Below are 25411 nucleotides of genomic sequence, written 5' to 3'. Positions count from 1 at the left end.
GATCTTAAGGGCGTTAGCCCCACTCTATGCCAACACAAAATATATTTGGAGAAAGATGCCAAACCAGTTCGTGATCACCAACGACGGCTGAATCCTAAGATGAAAGAAGTGGTAAGAAAGGAAATACTAAAGCTTCTTAAAGCAGGTATTATTTATCCCGTTGCCGATAGTCAGTGGGTAAGTCCTGTCCATTGTGTCCCTAAAAAGGGAGGTATTACCGTCGTTCCTAATGATAAAGATGAATTGATTCCGCAAAGAATTATTACAGGTTATAGGATGGTAATTGATTTCCGCAAATTGAATAAAGCTACTAAAAAAGATCATTACCCCTTACCTTTTATTGATCAAATGATAGAAAGATTATCCAACATACCCATTTTTTCTTTCTAGATGGTTATTCTGGTTTCTCTCAAATATCTGTGTCAGCCGATGATCAATCAAAGACCACTTTTACTTGCCCTTTCGGTACTTTTGCTTATGGACGTATGCCTTTTGGTTTATGTAATGCACCTGCTACCTTTCAAAGATGCATGATGGCTATATTCTCTGACTTTTGTGAAAAGATTTGTGAGGTTTTCATGGATGATTTCTCCGTCTATGGATCCTCTTTTGATGATTGCTTGAACAACCTTGATTGAGTTTTGCAGAGATGTGAAGAAACTAATCTTGTCTTGAATTGGGAGAAGTGCCACTTTATGGTTAATGAAGGTATTGTCTTGGGGCATAAAGTTTCCGAAAGAGGTATTGAAGTTGATAAAGCCAAGGTTGATGCTATTGAAAAGATGCCATGTCCCAAGGACATCAAAGGTATAAGAAGTTTCCTTGGTCATGCCGGTTTTTATAGGAGGTTCATTAAGGACTTGTCAAAAATTTCTCGGCCTCTGACTAATTTATTACAAAAAGATATACCATTTGTCTTTGATGATGATTGTGTAGAAGCATTTGAAATACTTAAGAAAGCATTGATTTCTGCACCTATTGTTCAGCCACCTGATTGGAATTTACCCTTTGAAATCATGTGTGATGCTAGTGATTATGTTGTAGGTGCTGTTCTAGGGCAAAGAGTTGATAAGAAATTAAATGTTATTCAATATGCTAGTAAAACTCTAGACAATGCTCAGAGGAATTATGCTACTACTGAAAAAGAATTCTTAATAGTTGTATTTGCTTGTGATAAGTTTAGACCTTATATTGTTGATTCTAAAGTAACTATTCACACTGATCATGCTGCTATTAAATATCTTATGGAAAAGAAAGATGCTAAACCTAGACTTATTAGATGGGTTCTCCTGCTACAAGAATTTGATTTGCATATTATTGATAGAAAGGGAGTTGAGAACCCCGTTGCAGACAACTTGTCAAGGTTAGAAAATGTTCTTGATGACCCACTACCTATTGATGATAGCTTTCCTGATGAATGTGACGCCCGGATAATTAAGCTACAGTAATCCTCTACTAATGAGGCCACGTCATTGCTGTTACTGTTGCTAATCTTGCTTAGATTCAAATCGCTCCGAATTCTAACTTTAAAATCTAGTCAAACTATAAAAGTTTTCATATGTCTAAATAAAATGTTGACCAAGTGACAAATATTCACTTCTTAATATCGATGGTGAACCAACATTTTTACAAAGTGGTTTAATGCCCTATAATAATCAAAACGTTGGCCAAATCATTAGTTTATATGCCTTTAAGATTATAAAATTTTGCAAATTATTTTATTTATGTGCCAAACCATTTTATGGCAGTGCCTAAATTTGCATTGTAAATTATGGGCCAAGTCTCTTATTTTGAAAACCCCTCCTTTTGTTGTTCAAACTAAGTACTAAGCAGAACTAAAAAAGTAACAGAAAATGATTAAAGAAAAGGAAAAACCTCACCTGATCACCTGGGCCTTTTGTGCACAGGAGAGGCCCAGCCCACCTAACCCCCACATCCCCTTCCTCCTGTTCACGGGAGGGGTTCGTGGCCTCCATCCACGCCGCCACGGCCTCGGCTGTCGCCGTGGCGATCATCCGCCGGTACCCCGGAAGGAGATAAAGACCCCCCTCGATGCCCCAAACCCTAGACCTCGCTCACTCTTCCCCTCCCGCCTCCCAGATCTCTGTTTCTTTCCCCCTCACCCGAGCTCCGCCCGCCTTGACCTCCTCCGTTGCGCGGCCACCGTCGTCCCCGTCGATCGTGAGGCTGTCCAGCGGAAGCACCATCGTAGACTACATCATCTTGGAGGAGCCGTTCGAGCCGGAGAAGCCTCCCCTCGTCGCCACCGCCTCGTCTTCCCCGCCACGGCCACGGCGCCATCGTCGTCGATCTCCACCACCGGCGCCTCCCCGCGGTTCCGAGCACGTCCACGACATCTCTCGCAGTGAGCCGCGTCCATCCCCTTCATTGCCCCTTCGATTTGTTGCCGTAGCCACCATCCCCGAGCTCGTTCGGGCTACCGTGTAAGCGTACGTGCGTGCTTGGTGTCGCTGCTCTCTGTTTCTATTGCTTCATGTTGCTACTGCTCTTGTGTTGGTCCTTGTGTTGCTGCTGCCCCGCTCGCCGCAAGATGCCGCCCTTACCCGCGCCCAGCCCTGCGCACATCGCCCCCGGTCACACTCGCCGTCGCCCCACGGCCTTCTACGCGCGGGTGCCCGCTGCGCCTGGCGCTGGCCGCCGTTCGCCCTGGCCGCGTCCAAGGCGTGCCCCCGCAGCCGCTCGCGGCCCTGCCTACTGCCTATAGCGCTGCTGCTACTGCCGCTTATTGCTACCTGCTGCTGCCTGGCCATGGCCGATGCGGCCATGTGCTGTGCATGTGTGCGCACAAGCCGTGAGGCTGGTTGTGCCTCTGGCCGGCCATGTGCAAAGTAGTTTAGCGCTAATTGCTAGCTAGATTAGCTACTAGCCTATGGCAGGTGGACCCCTCTCTTTTAAATATCCACTTAAAAAGAAAATGCTAAAATATGTGTGAATGACACCTGGGTCCCACTGGTCCCATTGACCAGTCAAACTGCTGACTGGGATAACCCAGTCAATGACATTCGGGTCCCCCGGGGCCTTTGACTAGTCAACGGTCTTAGTTGACTGCTGACTAGGCAGTCAACTGGACCCCACCTGCCAGCCACTAAAGCCGCTGCCGTGTACACTTCTCTGTGTACACTTAGCAATTACGTATTAATTTATTTTCGAATTAAAATAATTCCAGAGAATTAGAAAATCATTTAAAAATTTAAAAATTCATAGAGAATAATCCGTAACTCGGATGAAAAAGTTTTATACATGAAAGTTGCTCAGAACGACGAGACGAATCCGGATACGCCCTCGGTTCGTCTGTCACACATCCCTTGCATAGCGAACATGTAACCTTTCCCCTCCGGTTCGTCTGTTCAAAAATGCCAAACACCAGGAAAACTTTCCCGGATGTTTTCCCCCTTCGCCAGTATCGCCTAGCACTGCGTTAGAACACCTATAGCACCGTTTATTGCCTTGTTGTGCATATGTTTGCGTGTATTTACTGTTTCGTCCCCCTCTTCTCTCCGGTAGACCCCGAGACCGATGCTGCCGCTGTGATCGACAACGTCACCGACGACCCTTCTTCCCTTTCAGCAGAGCTTCCAGGCAAGCCCCCCTTTGATCATCCCGATATCGCCCATTAGATTCTATCATGCTTGCATTAGATTTTGCTACTGTTATTGTTTGCTCCTATTCTGATGCATAGCCTGCTTTTGTAACCTGCTCATTGTACCCTGCCTGCTTATCCTAAAACTGCTTAGTATAGGTTGGTTAGTGATCCATCAGTGACCCCCACCTTGTCCTTGTTGCCCCTGCTTCATCATTGAAGACCCGATCAACGTGATCGAAGACCAGGCCCCGGCACCGCACATCACTTTCCCCTTAGTTGCTCGACACTACTAGGTTACTATCGAGTGCCGAGGGTGAGACCTCTACAGCACTTCTGATGTTAACCCTGTAGTGTAGTTATTCGGTTGTGGTCATCGAGGGTGATTCCGCCTTAACCACTTCCGATATGACTCTGTCGTGCAACCCCTCAAGTGTGAACCTCGGGGGTGGTTCCTCTTACGTTCACCTTGATGATTACATCGAGTGGAATTCACCGGGGGTGATTCCTCGGGTTTTCCCCTTGATGTTTGGACACACGGTTACTATGGTTACTATGACTTTACACTGAACCATGTTACTAAAGACGGGCCGACCCTGAGGGGTACCCGCGCGAGCATAATTGCGAGTGATGTGGAGTCGGGTTGACCTGGAAGGTGCCCGCGAGATAATTACGAGGCGTGACCGGGCATTCCTAGCCCTTGCCGCAAGTCCTCGAGACGGGGCAGCGGGGTCACATATTTCGTGAGTCTCTGCTTGTTACCGCGCGTTCCTAATCCACTACGATTTGGATGTTTGATCCGAGGTGCCTCTGGCCTGATAGCACTAACCATCACGTGGGCATAGTATGGGCGTTCTGCGTCGTATGCATCAGCCGAAGCTTAATAGACGTCATGCGACTGAGTGGCGCGCGCTGGGTTGGACTAGTAAGCTCCCGCCTTTTTTAAGGAGGTAGCTAGGTCTGCTCACCGGCTGCCCACGCAACGTGCAGGAGTTCCCGGGGCGATGGCCCATGACCCCTAGGGGCATAGATTTAGTACGGCATGCTTGACCTCTCTATTAAGCCTAGGTCGGGTTCCGGTGTATTGTTTGGCCGAGGCCGGGCATGACCCAGGAAAGTGTGTCCGGCCGGAGTTAATCGAGCGTGGTGGGTAAGTTGGTGCACCCCTGCAGGGAAGAAAACATCTATCGATAGCCTGTCCTACGGTAACGAACACTTGGAGTTGTATCCCGATCGATACAACTAGAACTGGATACTTGAGATGAGAATTGGATTGTGATGAGAATTGGATAGTATGGCTCTGGGATTGCTTTCTCGCAGGGAGTCGAGAAAGGATCTCTGGCCGAGGTTGATAACACTTCTACTACTTTACTTTATGCTACTCTACTCCCTCCTGTTGCTGCAAGATGGTGGTTTCCAGAAGATGCTAGTCTTCGATAGGCTAGGCCTTCCCCTTCTCTTCTAGCATTCTGCAGTCCAGTCCACAGATACATCCCCTTTCATTGATACCGATGCATATGTAGTGTAGATCCTTGCTTGCGAGTACTTTGGATGAGTAATCACGGTTGCTTTGCTCCCCCTTTCCCCCCTTTCTTCTTCTTTCCGGTTGATGCAACCAGATGGTGGAGCCCAGGATCCAGACGCCACCTTCGAAGACGACCGCTACTACCCTGAGGGTGCCTACCACTACATTGGAGGCCGCCGACGACCAGGAGTAGTTAGGAGGCTCCCAGGAAGGAGGCCTTGCCTTTTCGATCGTTGTTGCTTTTGTGCTAGCCTTCTTAAGGCAAACTTGTCTAACGCATGTCTGTACTCAGATATTGTTGCTTCCGCCGACTCTTGTGTTTTCGAGCTTATGTATTCAAGCCCTCGAGGCCCCTGGCTTGTAATATAAAGCTTGTATTATTTTAATTTGTGTCTAGAGTTGTGTTGTGATATCTTCCCGTGAGTCCTTAATCTTGATCGTACACATTTGCGTGTATGATTAGTGTACGATTGAATCGAGGGCGTCACAAGTTGGCATCCGAGCCGACTGCCTGTAGGAACCCCTTTCCAACTTCTTGGCCGAAGTTGAGTCTAGTCTTTGACTGATTTACTAACATGGTTGTGTGGCTTACGGGCCCACGTCGCCATTGGGTTGGTATTAGGATCTTTTATTTCTCGTCTATTCTCTAGGAATCTGATCTCTCTTCTATTCGAGTTAAATATTTTGTTAACTCTAACACTAGGTTCTCGTAACCGCTTCCTCCCGGAGAGCTCCTTCAACATAGATGATCGTCTGCTACATCAGAAGACTCTGAAGATACTTCTCGATGTATCCCGAGACCCTGTGTCCACTGCCTTGCAATTTCTGACTGCCGGTAATCCCCGTGAATAACATCCTTGCCGCCTGTACCTTCATTCCTAGTTGCTCCTGTTGTTACGAGATACCCCTAGTACTCTCTGTTGTTTCGAGAATCCTTTGTGCCTTCTGCTTTGCAGCTTCTTTTGCTCTGTGGATAATTCACTTAACCGGGGTTCGTTCATCCCCAGTTGTTCATATGCTTTCCTAAATACTTGGAAATACTATCTGATCTTCCATAAATCCTCTGCAACCTATTACTCTTGATTCTCCTTGCCTGCTCGCATTAGGATTAATTCCATATGTCTAGCAATATTCTTTAAAATTCTTTGTGATTGTCATTTTGTTCCTATGGATTTAACGTGTGAGCGAATACTCGCAATCATCAATTAATCCTTGGAAATTTTCCTTCCGGCTCCGACATCGCTCTGGATATGGGTTGGTTCTTGCCCAATCAAGATTTGATCGGGTGCACCTCTAAGTCTATTCAACTTACTCATCATTTGATCAGAGCCTCTGCTTCTGATCCTTCGTCTTGAAATCATAATTCCTGTGTACCCAAGCATCGAATCATTCAGACGTTTCTATAAGCCGATGCCTTTGCATCCCCTTCTTCATCTGATTGATTACCGATACTCACATCAAATCTGTCGTGAATCGCCAGATCCATTGCTGGGTTGTTGTCCGACAATGTCCTTCACATCCAAAATCTTATCAGCTTTTCCCTGATACATAATACCTTCGGTATATTGTATCATCTGCTTTGACTTCGATACTCTGCTTTCGAACTCGTATCTTTTGCTTGGTTGATGGTTGTATAGCTTCGTAAAAATGCCCCGATGGGTTGAACTTATGCCTTCCATATTCCGTGTGAACCTGAGAGTTCTCATGAGTCTTACTTTTCTGGTACTTCACCAGATAAATTTTCAGCACTACAATTTCTTCGCAAACGAGAAGCGAATGAAAGGTTATGCATTGAAGAAGTGGGAGTCGACCTTGAACTTTGTGTTCATGCCCATGGACCCGAAGTAGAACTTATCATGGAAGCTGCTCGTAAAAATAATTATTTCCTTGGTACAAGTTCATCTTGTATCTATGAATTAATCCTTTACAATCGTGGTTCTGACCATAATTCCTCCTTGATTCCATTTCCCGGATAAGTTAAAATACTTTCCCTCTGCAGATCATTTCACCCGTCCAACCTCTACTCCGATTTACCTTCAGGTATACCCCTAGTACTTGTTACTGGGAAGTTTAATACCCTATCACATCATTCCTAGCCTGATCGGCTATATTTATATCGTGCCAACTTTTAACTGTGCTACCTGGTCCTTATGCCCGGAGCAACTTCCAACGATGAGCTAAGCTTACGTCGATCTTCCTCATCTTATCATTTCACCTCGAACAACAAGCTTGACTTCGAGTTTGTGTCGTACCCGTGGTTCCAACAACCTTTCGCTTCATCATTCCTTTAACTTGATACCATCGCCGATCGATTACATCTTCATGAAATCTCTCGACAAATGTGTCGTGATCATCATCAATATTCTGATGCACTTTCAGGGTATCAATCGAATTCATGATGAGAAATACCATCCTTGCCCCCTCGATGGCTTGTGTTGTCATCGACACATCTTTGACTTCTGCCAACACAAACTTGGTCATGTGTTTGTTTATACCTTACGTTCCTTGCTATTCCTGAAACTGTTCTTTGTGTATTCCTCTTGATCTTCAGACCAACCCTTACTTGAAACACCAAATTATTGCTACCTCGAACCATGACCGTGATATTCCGAATAACAATAAGAACATTGAAAGCGCAATACTAAATGTTTCTTGTTCTATTATCCAAACACGTTGTATGGGTAATATCATGGTTTTCCCTCGCCCCTTTATCTAAATGCTTTTGAACTTGTTGTCCTATCATGTATATCGTGCTCCGGTTTTCCTTGGAAAAGGATATACTCCTAGTTCTTGTGTGTAAACACATTTTCCTTCCCATTGGTTAATTTGAATAATCAATTAATCATTTTTCCTTTCCATTGGTTTGAGTAACCTTTCTTGTGATCTATATGACCTAAGCACAATGTATTCTCTGCTTATGAAAACACCTCGGTGTACAATTTGTCAGTAAGACCTTGTTATTATTGCTGTTGACATTCCGGTAACCACCGATGGACGAGAACTTTGCCTATTGGTCCGCCTCGTTCAACAAGCAGGAAAACAGTTCTCTTCGTCCCTCACCCTTGGTACCAACGTTGTTGGCAACATAACTGACACTCTATCATCTGACATGCCTTGCTATCGGCCCCCTTCCTACTTTTTGATCCACATGGTGGGCCCATAACCCACAGTTCCACAAGATCAAAACCTGACTCTCCTGTTCATCCCAGTTTTCCAAAATTGTTCCTCGTGCTTGTCTTCGTATGTAAGTCATGAGCCACCTTCCTAGTGATCTATTCTAGTATCAAACGCAATACTTATTCCCATTGCTTTGAACCCCTTTCACCCTCTGTTTCAGGTAACGAACGGTTGCCTACCCGCTTGAAGCTCCTTATTGCACCTTCTTACCTTGCTCACGATGACTTTCTTGAATTTCAACTCGAGAGATGCCTCTATGCCATGTTCAATGAGATAACCCCCCAGGTGCCTATCTTGTGTTGAGCTCCGTCCTTCCCAGGCCTTTCCCCCTTACTCCACCCTTTAAATCTCGGGACGAGATTCCTTATAGTGGAGGAGAATTGTGACGCCTGGATAATTAAGCTACAGTAATCCTCTACTAATGAGGCCACGTCCTTGCTGTTACTGTTGCTAATCTCGCTTAGATTCAAATCGCTCCGAATTCTAACTTTAAAATCTAGTCAAACTATAAAAGTTTTCATATGTCTAAATAAAATGTTGACCAAGTGACAAATATTCACTTCTTAATATCGATGGTGAACCAACATTTTTACAAAGTGGTTTAATGCCTTATAATAATCAAAACGGTGGCCAAATAATTAGTTTATATGCCTTTAATATTATAAAATTTTGCAAATTATTTTATTTATGTGCCAAACCATTTTATGGCAGTGCCTAAATTTGCATTGTAAATTATGGGCCAAGTCTCTTATTTTGAAAACCCCTCCTTTTGTTGTTCAAACTAAGTACTAAGCAGAACTAAAAAAGTAACAGAAAATGATTAAAGAAAAGGAAAAACCTCACCTGATCACCTGGGCCTTTTGTGCACAGGAGAGGCCTAGCCCACCTAACCCCCACATCCCCTTCCTCCTGTTCACAGGAGGGGGTCATGGCTTCAATCCACGCCGCCACGGCCTCGGCTGTCGCCGTGGCGATCATCCGCCGGTACCCTGGAAGGAGATAAAGACCCCCTCGATGCCCCAAACCCTAGACCTCGCTCACTCTTCCCCTCCCGCCTCCCAGATCTCTGTTTCTTTCCCCCTCACCCGAGCTCCGCCCGCCTTGACCTCCTCCGTTGCGCGGCCACCGTCGTCCCCGTCGATCGTGAGGCTGTCCAGCGAAAGCACCATCGTAGACTACATCATCTTGGAGGAGCCGTTCGAGCCGGAGAAGCCTCCCCTCATCGCCAGCGCCTCATATTCCCCTCCACGGCCACGGCGCCATCATCGTCGATCTCCACCACCGGCGCCTCCCCGCGGTTCTGAGCACGTCCACGACCTCCCTCGCAGTGAGCCGCGTCCATCCCCCTTCATTGCCCCTTCGATTTGTTGCCGTAGCCACCATCCCCGAGCTCGTTCGGGCTCCCGTGTACGCGTATATGCGTGCTTGGTGTCGCTGCTCTCTGTTTCTGTTGCTTCATGTTGCTACTGCTCTTGCGTTGGTCCTTGTGTTGCTGCTGCCCCGCTCGCCGCAAGATGCTGCCCGTACCCGCGCCCAGCCCTGCGCACATCGCCCCCGGTCACACTCGCCGTCGCCCCACGGCCTTCTACGCGCGGGTGCCCGCTGCGCCTGGCGCTGGCCGCCGTTCGCCCTGGCCGCGTCCAAGGCGTGCCCCCGCAGCCGCTTGCGGCCCTGCCTACTGCCTATAGCGCCGCTGCTACTGCCGCTTATTGCTACCTGCTGTTGCCTGGCCATGGCCGATGTGGCCATGTGCTGTGCATGTGTGCGCACAAGCCGTGAGGCTGGTTGTGCCTCTGGCCGGCCATGTGCAAAGTAGTTTAGCGTTAATTGCTAGTTAGATTAGCTACTAGCCTATGGCAGGTGGACCCCTCTCCTTTAAATATCCACTTAAAAAGAAAATGCTAAAATATGTGTGAATGACACCTGGGTCCCACTGGTCCCATTGACCAGTCAAACTGCTGACTGGGATAACCCAGTCAATGACATTCGGGTCCCCTGGGGCCTTTGACTAGTCAACGGTCTTAGTTGACTGCTGACTAGGCAGTCAACTGGACCTCACCTCCCAGTCACTAAAGCCGCTGCCGTGTACACTTCTCTGTGTACACTTAGCAATTACGTATTAATTTATTTTCGAATTAAAATAATTCCAGAGAATTAGAAAATCATTTAAAAATTTAAAAATTCATAGAGAATAATCCGTAACTCGGATGAAAAAGTTTTATACATGAAAGTTGCTTAGAACAACGAGACGAATCCGGATACGCCCTCCGTTCGTCTGTCACACGTCCCTTGCATAGCGAACATGTAACCTTTCCCCTCCGGTTCGTTTGTTCGAAAATGCCAAACACCAGGAAAACTTTCCAGGATGTTTTCCCCCTTCGCCAGTATCGCCTAGCACTGCGTTAGAACACCTCTAGAACCGTTTATTGTCTTGTTGTGCATATGTTTGCGTGTATTTACTGTTTCTTCCCCCTCTTCTCTCCGGTAGACCCCGAGACCGATGCTGCCGCTGTGATCGACTACGTCACCGACGACCCTTCTTCCCTTTCAGCGGAACTTCCAGGCAAGCCTCCCCTTTGATCATCCCGATATCGCCCATTCGATTCTATCATGCTTGCATTAGATTTTGCTACTGTTATTGTTTGCTCCTATTCTGATGCATAGCCTGCTTTTGTAACCTGCTCATTGTACCCTGCCTGCTCATCCTAAAACTGCTTAGTATAGGTTGGTTAGTGATCAATTAGTGACCCCCACCTTGTCCTTGTTGCCCCTGCTTCATCATTGAAGACCCGATCAACGGGATCAAAGACCAGGCCCCGGCACCGCACATCACTTTCCCCTTAGTTGCTCGACACTACTAGGTTACTATCGAGTGCCGAGGGTGATACCTCTACAGCACTTCTGATGTTAACCCTGTGGTGTAGTTATTCGGTTGTGGTCATTGAGGGTGATTCCGCCTTAACCACTTCTGATACGACTCTGTCGTGCAACCCCTCAAGTGTGAACCTCGGGGGTGGTTCCTCTTACGTTCACCTTGATGATTACATCGAGTGGAATTCACCGGGGGTGGTTCCTCGGGTTTTCCCCTTGATGTTTGGACCTTAGAGTTCATCCGTGAGAATAGGGACATCTTCGCATGGAAACCTTCTGACATGCCAGGTGTGCCTAGAGAACTCGCTGAGCACACTCTCAATGTTGATCCGAAATTTAAGCCGGTCAGGCAGTTCCTTCGGCGGTTTAATGAAGAGAGGCGGAAAGCTATTGGTGAAGAAGTGGCCCGGCTCTTGGCGGCCGGGTTTATTGCTGAAGTCTTTCACCCAGAGTGGTTAGCTAACCCGGTGCTCGTACTCAAGAAGAACGGCACTTGGCGGATGTGTGTGGATTATACGGACTTAAATAAGGCGTGTCCGGCTGATCCTTTTGCCCTCCCCCGTATTGATCAAATCATTGATGCTACGGCAGGTTGTGCACGCTTAAGTTTCTTGGATGCTTATTCTGGATATCATCAGATTAAGATGGCAGTTAAGGACCAGGAGAAGACGGTGTTCATCACTCCCTTTGGAGCCTTCTGCTATGTGTCTATGCCCTTTGGACTCAAGTGTGCACAGGCGACTTACCAGCGTTGTGTACAAAACTGTCTTCATAAACAGATTGGGCGCAATGTTCACGCTTATGTGGACGATATTGTGGTTAAGTCCATAAAAGAGGAAACCCTGATAGATGATTTAAGGGAGACCTTTGACAACCTCCGGGTCTACAAGATGATGCTTAACCCGGCCAAGTGTGTTTTTGGTGTTCCTGCAGGCAAACTCTTGGGTTTTTTGGTTTCTGACAGAGGCATTGAAGCTAACCCGGAGAAGATCAAGGCCATCACCTCCCTGGCTAAGCCGGCGTGTATAAATGACGTTCAGCGCTTGGCGGGTCGCATCGCTGCTTTAAGCCGGTTTATAAGCCGTTTGGGTGAGAAAGCCATGCCAGTATATCAGTTGATGAAGAAAACTGATAACTTTGTCTGGAATGACGCGGCTAATACTGCCTTTGAGGATTTGAAAAAGCAGCTGGCAGAGCCCCCAGTCCTTGCTGCTCCGGTTGATAAGGAGCCCTTATTACTGTACGTGGCGGTGAACACACGAGCCGTCAGTGTGGCTATGGTGGTGGAGCGCAAGGAGGAGGGCAAGGAGCATCCGGTTCAGCGGCCGGTTTATTATGTCAGCGAAGTGCTCATTGAGTCCAAGCAGCGATATCCGCATTGGCAGAAGCTTGTTTATGGTGTGTTCATGGCAAGCCGAAAACTCAAGCATTATTTTCAGGGTCATCCCATCACTGTGGTCAGTTCTGCCCCTCTTGGTGATATCATTCAAAACAGGGAGGCCACAGGGAGAGTAGCTAAGTGGGCTATAGAGCTTGGACCTCATGGTCTCAAGTACGTGCCACGCACTGCTGTTAAATCTCAGGCCTTGGTGGATTTCATCAATGACTGGACAGAGTCACAAGTGCCCGAGCAGAAGCCGGATAACACATACTGGACTATCCACTTCGATGGGTCCAGGCAGTTGGAGGGCTCGGGGGCTGGAGTCGTGTTGGCTTCCCCTAAAGGTGACAAGTTCCATTATGTGCTACAGTTGCTGTTTCCTTGCACTAACAACGCGGCTGAGTACGAGGCCTTACTCCATGGTCTTCGGATGGCTAAGGAGATGAGCTTAAGCCGGGTATGGTGCTTCGGCGACTCAGACTTGGTGGCTCAACAGGTATCAGGAAAGTGGGATTCCAAGGACCCTCTCATGGCGGCTTATCGCCGCGAGGTTGATGCCATTGCTGGGCACTTTCAGGGTTATCAAGTGGAACACATCGATCGCAGGAAGAACGAGGCGGCGGATGCTTTAAGCCGGCTGGGCTCTCAGCGAAAACCGGTGCCGCCCAACACTTTCCTGGACGTCCTGTATAGCCCTTCTGTTAAGTTGCCTACAGAGGAAGACTTGGCTGTCCCTGACCCGGAGGCCCGACTGGTGGCGGCTCTTCATATCATACCAGACTGGACAATGCCATATCTGGCTTACATGGCCCGGGGCGAGTTGCCTGAGGACGAAACTTTGGCCAGGCAAATAACCCGGTGGGCTAAGTCAATGATTGTTATCAATGGAGAGTTGCATCACCGCAGTGTTACGGGAGCGTTTCAGCGTTGTGTTTCCCCTGAGGAAGGTCAAGAAATCTTGCGTGAGATCCATGAAGGGGATTGTGGCCATCATGCCGGCTTAAAGTCTCTTATGGCCAAGGCTTTTCGTCATGGTTTTTATTGGTTGACGGCTCATGCTGATGCGGAGGACTTGGTCAGTAAGTGTGATGGTTGCCAGAGGTTCTCACGACGGGCTCACGTGCCGGCTCAGGAGCTGAGGATGATCCCAATCACTTGGCCCTTTGCGGTCTGGGGGCTTGATATGGTTGGGCCTTTTAAGAGGTCCAAAGATAAGAAGACCCACCTCTTGGTGGCAGTTGACAAATTCACAAAGTGGGTGGAAGCTGAGCCAGTTAGCAAGTGCGATGCAGCCACGGCGGTTCAATTTATGAAAAAGGTGATTTTCCGCTTTGGTTTTCCACACAGCATTATAACTGACAATGGCACCAATCTCTCCAAAGGCGCCATGGAAGAGTTTTGTCAACGAGAGCATATCCGACTTGATGTTTCCTCAGTGGCTCATCCTCAATCCAATGGTCAAGCTGAGAGAGCTAATCAGGAGATTCTGAAGGGCATCAAGCCCCGGCTTTTGGTCCCTTTGCAACGGACGCCGGGTTGTTGGGTGGAGGAGTTGCCCTCCGTGTTATGGAGCATCAACACTACTCCTAATAGGTCTACAGGTTTTACGCCTTTCTTCATGGTTTATGGAGCAGAAGCAGTCCTCCCCAGTGACATCCGTCATGACTCACCTCGCGTGGCGGCTTACGTTGAGGTGGATAATGAACAGGCGTGCCAAGATGCTCTGGACTTGTTGGACGAACAGCGTGATGTGGCAGCAGCCCGTCCAGTGATTTACCAACAAGACCTGCGCCGTTATCATAGCCGCCGGGTTAAATCCCGGGTCTTCCAAGAAGGCGATCTCGTGCTCCGGCTCATCCAGGATCAAACAGATGCACACAAGTTATCCCCGCCTTGGGAAGGGCCCTTTGTGGTCAGCAAGAACTTGCACAACGGGTCATATTACCTCATTGACATTCGGGAGCACAAAGATTCACATAAGTCGGAGGAAGAGACCCATCGGCCGTGGAACATAGCTCAGCTTCGGCCTTACTACACTTGAGCCACCGGCTCTCGTGGTGTACATATTTCTTTCAGCCATGTATATATTATGATAAGCAATAAAGCAGGACCTCTGTCCTTTTTTCTCCTCCAAATATGCGCGTGTTGTTTTCATTGCAAGATTACATGATGACTTAAAGGAGGATCCGGCTTATGATCGCATTCGAATCTAGCCGTAAGCAATAAGGTCACTTGGGGGCTTCCTGTTCAAACATCGGTCGTATTCGAACCAAAGAGAACATAGCTGTCGATACCCATTTGATTGGCAAAGTGCCGAGCTCATTGGGAGGTTACCTTTGGTCATATTTGAATCATAATTTAACCCCTCTGAGAACCGACGTGGATCGTATTCGAATCAGCGTCGTTAAACAATTCTTAAAAATCACTTGGGGGCTTCCTGTTCAAACATGGGTCGTATTCGAACCAAAGAGAACATAGTTGTCGGTACCCTCTTGATTGGCATCGCCACACCCACTGGGGGCTATATGATCGTATCCGAATCTTAGCTTAACCCCTTTGGGCCGTGTCTCTGGTCGTATTCGAACCGGAAGCCCCTAATTTCTTCTTCTTTATCACAAGTTTTCTCTGATTATGTCAAGGTGTGTACAACCGGGTATCACTTTGCCGGCTTAACTTTGGTCTACAGTATTGCTGAACGCAATGGGTGTTATAAGACAGGTAAACCGGAGTTGCGGTACCAACTTTCTCCTCCGGGTTATCTAAACCGGAAGTATGCTTGCCGGCCGTTAAGTATGTTCTTACGGCTGTATTCAGGATATAATTGAAGACAAGTCCTTTTTGATTCATATTCCGGGTTATCTAAAATTTATGATTCTCAGGGTGGTAAGCCGCCTCGAGACTTGTGATTTGCCCTTCTATGCAGGATAATTAAAGGCACCTCTTTTGAGGTTAAGAAAAACAAAGGGTTGATTATGACCCGGAGAAACATCAAAGAGACAACTTCATAAGACTTCAGCATTCAATACGTGCACGATGGCACGGCAGAGATAAACTGTTGCACCTATTCTATTACAAGACTCGCTAAGTCCACAAGGGTGAGGCATTGTTTGGTAAACCGCCCGCTGAGTTACGACGCTGGCTGAGTTGAAGTCTCCGGCTCATCCCTATCTTCTCCTCCGGCTGATCCCAAGACCTGGAAAGTTGATGACTTCCAGTCGATGCCGCTGAGAGCTGCGAATTGGGCTTCCTCGTCAATTACCCCGGCCGGGTCAATCTCCGGGGCGAAAGTGTGCTGACAAGCCGGCGGGATCAAGTTGAGGGCTTCATAGCGAGGGGTTGGGATCCTCTGATTCTCTGCATTGTAACCCGGCTGGTACTTGGTTAGATCTGTATCGTTGCCAATGGGAGTAGCCATCGGGCGTACAGCCTTCACGCAAGCTGCGAAGTCCTTCTGATCAAAGGCGGTGCCGTCTTCCTTCAGGATTGGGTAGCCGAGGGCGATGTCCGCCGGGTCTAGCTCTGGCAAGAACGCCTTGGCCCGGCTCAGCGTGGTGATTGCTCCGGCTCTTGCAGAGGCCCGTCGCAGCTCTTGGATCCGTTGAGGAAGAACGGCGAGCCGGCGAAGGACTTCCGCCAGGTGAGTCGGCAGAGGGCCACCACAGCCAAGGCACGTTGTGACCCGGTGTAGAGTTGCTCCACCAGGGTGTATACGGCCTTCAGCTTGGTCACCACACTCTGATTCAGGTTGGCACTTCTGGGACCTGTTTAACAAAGACAGATAAGCCGCCGACAAGGATGAAATTATGAGATATACACATCCTAAAACTTGATGAAAGCCGGTGAGACGACTTACCGAAGACTGCGGCCACCATTTGGGACACTTGGCGCTTTAGGCCGGAGAGCTCAGCGGTCTTCTCGGAGAGAGTCTTCTCCGCCTGTTCAGCCCGGGTCACCAATGCGGCCTTTTCTTCGGCCCATGCCTTCCGCTCAGCGTCGAACTCCGTCTTCAGCTTCTCTTGCGCGGCGATGCTGGACACGAACTTGGCGTTTGCCTTCCGAGTCTCCATTTCTTGCATCTTCAGCCGGCTCGTGAGATCAGCAAGGTCAGTCTCCAGCTTCTTGCCAGCAACCTGTATAAGTTTCCGGGTTATGGCATGAACAATTACTCTACAAATTTAAAGTCCCAAGTGTTTTCCAAGCAAAGACACTTGGCACTTGGGGGCTAATGCATATTGAACGTTTTCTATCTACATATTGCCAGTTCAAATGGAGTAAGCCGGAACCTAAGTCTACAACGTACTCAGTCATAAGTCGTCGACTTGGGGGCTAGCATGGCACAGATAACTAAGCAGTAAATAAGAGGACAAAAGAGTAAATAAGAGGACAAAAGGATGTTACCTCAGACTTCTACTGGATCTGGGTCACCATGGCAACCTCGGCGTCCCGGCTCTTGTGCACTTGGCTGATGTAGCCAGAGACGAGCTCTCCAATGCTCAGGTTGGTGTAGTCGGAGAGGTCCAGGTTCACCCGGTGGGGCTGCAGCAACTCCCCCTTAGGGGAGCACTTGGCCAGCACGGTAGGTCTCCCCGGTTCAACGAACTCCGTCCGGGTGATTACCACGTCCGGGCCATTTGTTGGTTGGGCCGAGCCGGAGGCCTCCGGGTTGGTAGAAGCTTCTACAGGCGCCGTGTCCATTGGAGTGGTGGCTTCGGGGGTAGAGGCAGCTGGCGGGTCTTGGACCGTCACCTCCGGCTCAGGCAAATCCGGCACTCCGGCCGACTTGGTTTTCTTCACCCTCTTGGTGAGCTTTGCCTGGGCACTGAAAGAACAACAAAGGTTAGTACAAAAAATATGAGTAAAGATCAGAACAACATGAGATGATTATCGTTACCCGGGCGCGGTCTTGAAAGCCGGCAGATTCGACTGCATAGAGTCGCCGGAAGAAGGGGAAGTCTCCTGATAATTTGAGTCAGAAGAATTAAGCGGTTGGCGTATAACACCCGCAAAAGGATGAAAAGGGTATAATTTTGCGATCACCTTGGTCCGGCGTTTCCTTGATGCATCAGGTAACCCGGAGGAGAGGTCAATGTCCTTGCTGGTCCGGGTGTGCCGCCGGCTCTCATGAACCTGTCGCTTCAAAATAAATTGAGGATCTTGGTAAGCTAAAGGATGGGAAAAGCTTACTTTCCGGGTTACTCTTCGGGTTTTCAGCCTTGGCAAGGGCTCCGAGTCGGAGGAAAGTATTGTTACCTCTTCAACCACCGGGTTACTGGCTCCGGTGTCCTCCTGTTGATAAACAACATTGATAAGGCAGACAGAAATAAACGACAAGTATAACAAGAGCTTACAGGTTTAGGAATTACCTCAGACTCGGAGCTGTCACTTAGCTGCAACAGCTCCGAAGCAGTGGGCCTACTTCCCTTCTTACGGGGAGCGGCTTTCTTGGCGGCTTTCTTCACCTTTCTGGCCTTCTTGGCCGCCTCATGGTCATATTTGACCCGCCAGAACTTGTTGTCAGCCTGAAAAATACAATGATGATTTCTTCAAACGATTCAGATGAAGGTTATATACAGAAGAAGATAGGATGATTAGATTGGCGGCTTACCGCTGGGGCTGGGTTGGTCTTGCAGAAGGGGGCTAACCCGGTCCTTCCACAGTCTGCCAGGCTCTCGTTCAAGAGAGCCTTGGTCATCTCCTCTGCAACGTCTTCAGGAAGATCATTGCGGCTGTGTCTCTGAGGGTCGTCTTTTCGGCCCGTGTACTCACACAATAAGCCGGGGCGGTGGCTCAATGGGATCACCCGCCATGAGATCCAGACCCGGACCAGATCGATTCCATTTAGACCATTGCCCAGGAGAGCCTTGATCTTGTTGATGGTGGGAAGCAGAGGCTGGCGCTCCGTCGGAGTCAGTTTGTCTGACAATGGGTGTGTTGACTCCAGACGTGATGGGCGAAAGCCGGGCAGCGGACTTTCATCAGTCGGTGATGTATCTTGGCAATAGAACCAAGTCATGTTCCAGTCCTTTGGGTGGCTCGGCGGCTTGGCATAAGGGAAAAGACAGTCTCTTCGCCGCTGAATGGAGATGCCACCTAGCTCTAGACTTGGTCCATTGGCGCACTCATTCTGACGGTTTAAGTAAAAAAGTTCTCTGAAGAGCAGCAGACTAGGTTCTTCTCCAAGATAAACCTCGCAGAAGACTTGGAAATTGCAGATGTTGGACACTGAGTTGGGTCCTATATCTTGAGGCCGCAAGTCGAAGAAGTTCAGAACGTCTCTGAAAAACTTTGAACCGGGCGGTGCGAAGCCCCGGCTCATATGATCCGCAAAAATCACTACCTCCCTGTCGTTTGGCTGTGGTCTCTCTTCTGACGGGTCAGGGGCACGGTAGGACATGACATCCTTCTTGGGAAGATATCCGGCCTTAACAAAATCTGCTAGGGTCTCATTGGTGACATTGGACCTCATCCAGTTGCAAGTAATGGGAGCTTTGGGAGGCATGGTGAAAGTCGACGGTCTATGATAAAAGGAAAAAACGTCCGGGTTAATTATGAGCTGGAGGAAATCTACAGTTCAATGTCAAGGTGGCGGCTTATGAAGGGGACTAATGGTATACACTTAAGTGCATCGGGCTATTTAAGCCGCCGAGGGATTGAGAGTAATTTGATCGTCTACAGGCCTTATTACAGCTAAGCCGGAAATTTTTATGGCGCATGGCTTTCTTTAAGCCGGACGGTTCTATGGCACGTGGTTTCTCTAAACCGGAACTATAAACCGCCGGGATTCAATGATTGCAGTTTTTTACTAAGTGTGGTAAAACAGGTTTCACACATTGCAGTAACTTTTTTGGATCAAAATGGTCGGGCGAAAGAAAAATTTCTAGACCTAGAAACAGAAGCGAGGGAGTTCTTGGGCTCGAACAGAGTTCCTATGCAGTAAAAAGAGAGCTGCTTGCGTGTAAAATGGGTGCTAAACAGTCACCGCAATAGTTCTATGTAGATCTAAGATCAAAAGGAGCAGTAAGAAAGAAAACTATCGGAGTTTGTGGCAATGGTGATGAACTACGAAGAACACGGACGAACTACTCGAGCCCTAGTACGGATCTGCCCTATGGAGTAGCGGAGACTCACCGGAGCTGGAGAGGAGCGGAGGTTGCCGCCGTTTGTCTGGTCCGAGTCAGGGTGATGCAACGGCCAAGGTTGATGAAAACCGGGGGCGCGACGGCGGTGGCAGTAGCAGAGCTCGGGCAGAGGAGCAATGGCACGAGGAAGAAGATGGAGAGAGAAGTGGCTGAGAGCCCATCGGGCCGGCCTATTTATAAGGCAAGTTCATAAGTGGGCGCGAGATTCAAGGAGACCACGGCGTGGTTATCTCCCCATGAAACGCCTCGATTTTCGGGATGACAGTAAAGAAAAAGATCCGTTGCGGATCTGGCGGAGTAAAAAACGGACTTACTGGAAGATGACGTCACGGCGGATTATCCGGAGTCCAGAGGATGACGTCACGCCGGGTTATGGCCTTCACACAATTGTAAGCCGGAGGTTTTCTGTCGAAGGAATGGAAGATTGATCTGAGCCGGCTCAAATCAACCTGGGGCCTAATGTTGAGGATATAGACCTTAGAGTCACCCGCCAGGAGGGGCCGGTTTACTCATATGGTCACTGCCAGAAGCCCGGCGCCAAGCTTAAAGACGGTGGGCCAAAGATGGGCTTAAGACCCGGATATGGCTTAAGGCCCATAGTTGCAATCATTATTATGGTAGAACTTGTAGTGTAAGGCAAGAATAGTTGAGAGTCCGAGCCGGACACTCTTATGAGCCGGTCGGGACTCTGAGAGCTGCTGGGTGTCAGCCTCCCTATATAAAGGGACGACCCGGCAGCGGTTTGGGGACAAGAACAATCTCATCGAGAGCCGGGCATAGCAGTTTAGCTCCCTGGTGATCGTAACCCTAATCAATATCACCTCAAACTGGACGTAGGCTTTTACCTTCACCGTAAGGGGCCGAACCAATATAAACCCTCGTGTTCCTTGTCCCACATTAACCCCTTCAAGCTTCCTAGCTGCAATGGCTCCACGACTAAGTCTTAGTTCGAGGACATCTGCCGTGACAATTCCACGACAGTTACTATGGTTACTATGACTTTACACTGAACCATGTTACTAAAGACGGGTCGACCCTGAGGGGTACCCACGCGAGCATAATTGCGAGTGATGTGGAGTTGGGTTGACCTGGAAGGTGCCCGCGAGATAATTGCGAGGCGTGATCGGGCATTCCTAGCCCTTGCCGCAAGTCCTCGAGACGGGGCAGCGGGGTCACATCTTTCGTGAGTCTCTGCTTGTTACTGCGCGTTCCTAATCCACTATGATTTGGATATTTGATCCGAGGGGCCTCTGGCCTGATAGCACTAACCATCACGTGGGCATAGTATGGGCATTCTACGTCGTATGCATCAGCCGAAGCTTAATAGACGTCATGCGACTGAGCGGCTCGCGCCGGGTTGGACTGGTAAGCTCCCGCCTTTTTTAAGGAGGTAGCTAGATCTGCTCATCGGCCGCACACACAACGTGCAGGAGTTCCCGGGGCGATGGCCCATGACCCCTGGGGGCATAGGTTTAGTCCGGCGTGCTTGACCTCTATTAAGCCTAGGTCGGGTTGCGGTGTATTGTTTGGCCGAGGCCGGGCATGACCCAGGAAAGTGTGTCCGGCCAGAGTTAATCGAGCGTGGGGGGTAAGTTGGTGCACCCCTGCAGGGAAGAAAACATATATCGATAGCCTGTCCTATGGTAACGGACACTTGGAGTTGTATCCCGATCGATACAACTAGAACTGGATACTTGCGATGAGAATTGGATAGTATGGCTCTGGGATTGCTTTCTCGCAGGGAGTCGAGAAAGGATCTCTGGCCGAGGTTGATAACACTTCTACTACTTTACTTTATGCTACTCTACTCCCTCCTGTTGCTGCAAGATGGTGGTTTCCAGAAGATGCTAGTCTTCGATAGGCTAGGCCTTCCCCTTCTCTTCTGGCATTCTGCAGTCCAGTCCACAGATACATCCCCTTTCATTGATACCGATGCATATGTAGTGTAGATCCTTGCTTGCGATTACTTTGGATGAGTACTCACGGTTGCTTTGCTCCCCCCTTTCCCCCTTTCTTCTTCTTTCCGGTTGATGCAACCAGATGGTGGAGCCCAGGATCCAGACGCCACCTTCGAAGACGACCGCTACTACCCTGAGGGTGCCTACCACTACATTGGAGGCCGCCGACGACCAGGAGTAGTTAGGAGGCTCCCAGGCAGGAGGCCTTGCCTTTTCGATCGCTGTTGCTTTTGTGCTAGCCTTCTTAAGGCAAACTTGTCTAACTCATGTCTGTACTCAGATATTGTTGCTTCCGCTGACTCTTGTGTTTTCGAGCTTATGTATTCGAGCCCTCGAGGCCCCTGGCTTGTAATATAAAGCTTGTATCATTTTAATTTGTGTCTAGAGTTGTGTTGTGATATCTTTCCATGAGTCCTTGATCTTGATCGTACACATTTGCGTGTATGATTAGTGTACGATTGAATCGAGGGCGTCACAATGAACAATTAAATGTCATAAATGCTTCTCGTACTGCTCCCTGGTATGCTGATTATGCTAATTATATTGCTGCTAAATTTATACCACCTAGCTTCACATACCAGCAAAAGAAAAAGTTTTTGTATGACTTGAGGCATTACTTTTGGGATGACCCACATCTTTATAAAGAAGGAGTAGATGGTGTTATTAGGCGTTGTGTACCTGAGCATGAACAGGAACAGATCCTATGCAAGTGTCACTCCGAGGCTTATGAGGGCACCACACTGGAGATAGAACTGCACATAAGGTATTGCAATCCGTTTTTATTGGCCTACTCTCTTCAAGAATGCCCGTAAGTGTGTTCCATCTTGTGATGAATGTCAAAGAATTGGTAATATTAGTAGACGTCAAGAAATGCCTATGAATTATTCACTTGTTATTGAACCATTTGATGTTTGGGGCTTTGATTATATGGGACCGTTTCCCGCCTCTAATGGATATACACATATTTTAGTTGCTGTTGATTACGTTACTAAGTGGGTAGAAGCTATTCCAACTAGTAGTGCTGATCATAACACTTCTATTAAGATGCTTAAAGAAGTTATTTTTCCAAGGTTTGGAGTCCCTAGATATTTAATGACTGATGGTGGTTCAATTTTCATTCATGGTGCTTTCCGTAAAATGCTTGTTAAATATGATGTTAATCATAGAATTGCATCCCCTTATCACCCGCAGCCTAGTGGTCAAGTAGAATTGAGTAATAGAGAGCTCAAATTAATTTTGCAAAAGACTGTTAATAGATCTAGGAAGAATTGGTCTAAGAAACTGGATGATGCATTATGGGCTTATAGAACAACATATAATAATCCTATGGGTATGTCTCCGTATAAGATGGTTTATGGAAAAGCATTTCACTTACCTCTTGAACTGGAACATAAGGCTTATTGGGCTATTAAAGTGCTCAACTATGATTTCAAACTTGCCGGTGAGAAGAGGTTATTTGACATTAGCTCACTTGATGAATGGAGAACCCAAGCCTATGAGAATGCTAAATTGTTTAAAGAAAAAGTTAAAAGATGGCATGACAAAATAATACAAAAGCGTGAGTTTAATGTAGGTGATTATGTATTGCTATACAACTCTCGTTTAAGATTTTTTGCAGGAAAACTTCTCTCTAAATGGGAAGGTCCTTACGTTATCGAGGAGGTCTATCGTTCCGGTGCCATAAAAATCAACAACTTCGAAGGCACAAATCCGAAGGTGGTGAACGGTCAAAGAATCAAACATTATATCTCAGGTAATCCCATAAATGTTGAAACCAATGTTATTGAAATCGTGACCGCGGAGGAATACATAAGGGACACTTTCCAGAACGTTTCAGACTCCGAAAAGGAATAGGTATGTGGTATGGTAAATAAACCGACTCCAAAACAGTTCTAATGGCAATTTTTCTCCGTTTTGGAATATTTAGAAAAATAGAAAAATAAGAAGCAGTCCGGGAAGGACACGAGGCCTCCACGAGGGTGGAGGGAGCGCCCTACCCTACTGGGCGCACCCCCTACCTCGTGGGCACCTCGTGTGCTCACCAGACTCCGTTTTCTTGCACTATACGTATTTTGGTTGGTAAAAATTCATTATATAATTTCCCGGAGGTTTTGAGCACCGTATCACGCAATTGTCCTCTGTTCTTGTTTCGAGTTGTTGCTGCTGCAGGTTATAGTAGGATGTCTTCTCAGGAGTCAGTCGGGGAGAGCCGGGTGTCTCATCCGGCATCGAGATCAAGGACAAACAGCGATGCTGACCACTTTGGGCCAGCAACGGAGGAAGAGATGGAGGCTGATTTGAAGATGATAGATGCCATGGAGGAGGATCAAGAAGTCACTTCTCGCTTCCGAGCTGGATTCACGATGGGGGAACTACAGAGCTCGACTATTCCAAATTCAGTTATCCCTCCCAATGCTAGATTTCTTTCTTATGAAAATATGAAGAAGAGTGTCACTTGTTCTCTCGCAGCTATGCAACACCCTTGGGTGCAAGGAGCTTTAGCCGTTACAGGAAAGCTTCGTAAGGAAATAATGGACCTCAAGCAGCAAGTCAATAAGCTCGAGGAGGAGAATCGTATCCTGAGGAGTATCATCGCCAAGAATATCACACCATCACCTCCAAAGAAGGAGACATAATCATATGGGTATGGGCACTCCCCTTGGCAACTGCCAAGCTTGGGGGAGATGCCCCGGTATTGTATCACCACCACATCTCCTATCTTTACCGTTTTTCTTAGTTCGATCCCTTTTAGTAATATCTTGATCTAGTAGAATAAAGTTTTGGTATGATCTAGTTTTGAGTTTTGCTTTATTATCCCTCTATGTAATCGAGTCCGTGAGCTATATAATAAAGATTAGTGTTGATTCAAGGACTTGATTATCTTACTATGATCTTGTGAATAAAAGAAAAGAGAAAGAATAAAAAGAAACAAAGAGATCATATTGATCTTATGAAGAGTAGTGACTTCACATAGAAAGAGTATGATGATTAGAAATTGTTGGAAGTTGGCACACATAGCTTTGGTCATCGTTGCAAATAATAGCAAGTAATAAAGAAAGAGAGGTTTCACATATAAATATACTATCTTGGACATCTTTTATGATTGTGAGCACTCATTAAAATATGACATGCTAAAAAGTTGATGTTGGACAAGGAAGACAACGTAATGGGTTATGTTTTCTTATATCTGAGATAAAGTATATCGTCATGGATCATCCAACATGTTGATCTTGTCTTTCCCCCTCATGCTAGCCAAATTCTTTGCACCAAGTAGAGATACTACTTGTGCTTCCAAAAACCCTTAAACCCAGTTTTGCCATGAGAGTCCACCATATCTACCTATGGATTGAGTAAGATCCTTCAAGTAAGTTAACATCGGTGCAAGCAATAAAAATTGCTCTCTAAATATGTCTGATTGATTGGTGTGGAGGAAATAAGCTTTATACGATCTTGTGATGTGGAAGAAATAAAACCGACGGACTGCATAATAAAGGTTCATATCACAAGTGGCAATATAAAGTGATGTTCTTTCGCATTAAGATTTTGTGCATCCAACCCTGAAAGCGCATGGCAACCTCTGCTTCCATCTGCGAAGGGCCTATCTTTTACTATTATCTTCTACCTTATGCAAGAGTCTTGGTGATCTTCACCTTTCCTTTTTATATTTTATCCTTTGGCAAGCACAGTATGTTGGAAAGATCCTGATATATATATATCTAATTGGATGTAAGTTAGCATGAGTTATTATTGTTGACATTA

The 25411-nt window shown here is 47.5% G+C and overlaps 1 long non-coding RNA gene across 3 annotated transcripts; it reads left to right on the top strand.

The window, feature by feature from the left end:
* The first annotated feature begins 1999 nt into the window (after positions 1-1999).
* Positions 2000-22162, top strand: LOC141021348 (uncharacterized). Of its 3 annotated transcripts, none has more exons than XR_012182323.1 (3): positions 2015-2365; positions 10792-10866; positions 21735-22162. It is a non-coding gene; the product is annotated as an uncharacterized lncRNA (long non-coding RNA). The 3 variants fall into 3 exon arrangements; XR_012182322.1 differs by lacking the exons at positions 10792-10866; positions 21735-22162 and adding exons at positions 3526-3600; positions 5221-5601 and having other exon boundaries at positions 2019-2365; XR_012182324.1 differs by lacking the exons at positions 10792-10866; positions 21735-22162 and adding an exon at positions 5221-5536 and having other exon boundaries at positions 2000-2365.
* The last annotated feature ends 3249 nt before the right edge of the window (positions 22163-25411 follow it).

This window comes from Aegilops tauschii, chromosome 1, assembly GCF_002575655.3.
Source record: "Aegilops tauschii subsp. strangulata cultivar AL8/78 chromosome 1, Aet v6.0, whole genome shotgun sequence".
Taxonomy (NCBI): Eukaryota; Viridiplantae; Streptophyta; class Magnoliopsida; order Poales; family Poaceae; genus Aegilops; species Aegilops tauschii.
The sequence above is the reverse complement of the archived record's forward strand: the minus strand, read 5'-3'. Positions and strand labels throughout refer to the sequence as shown.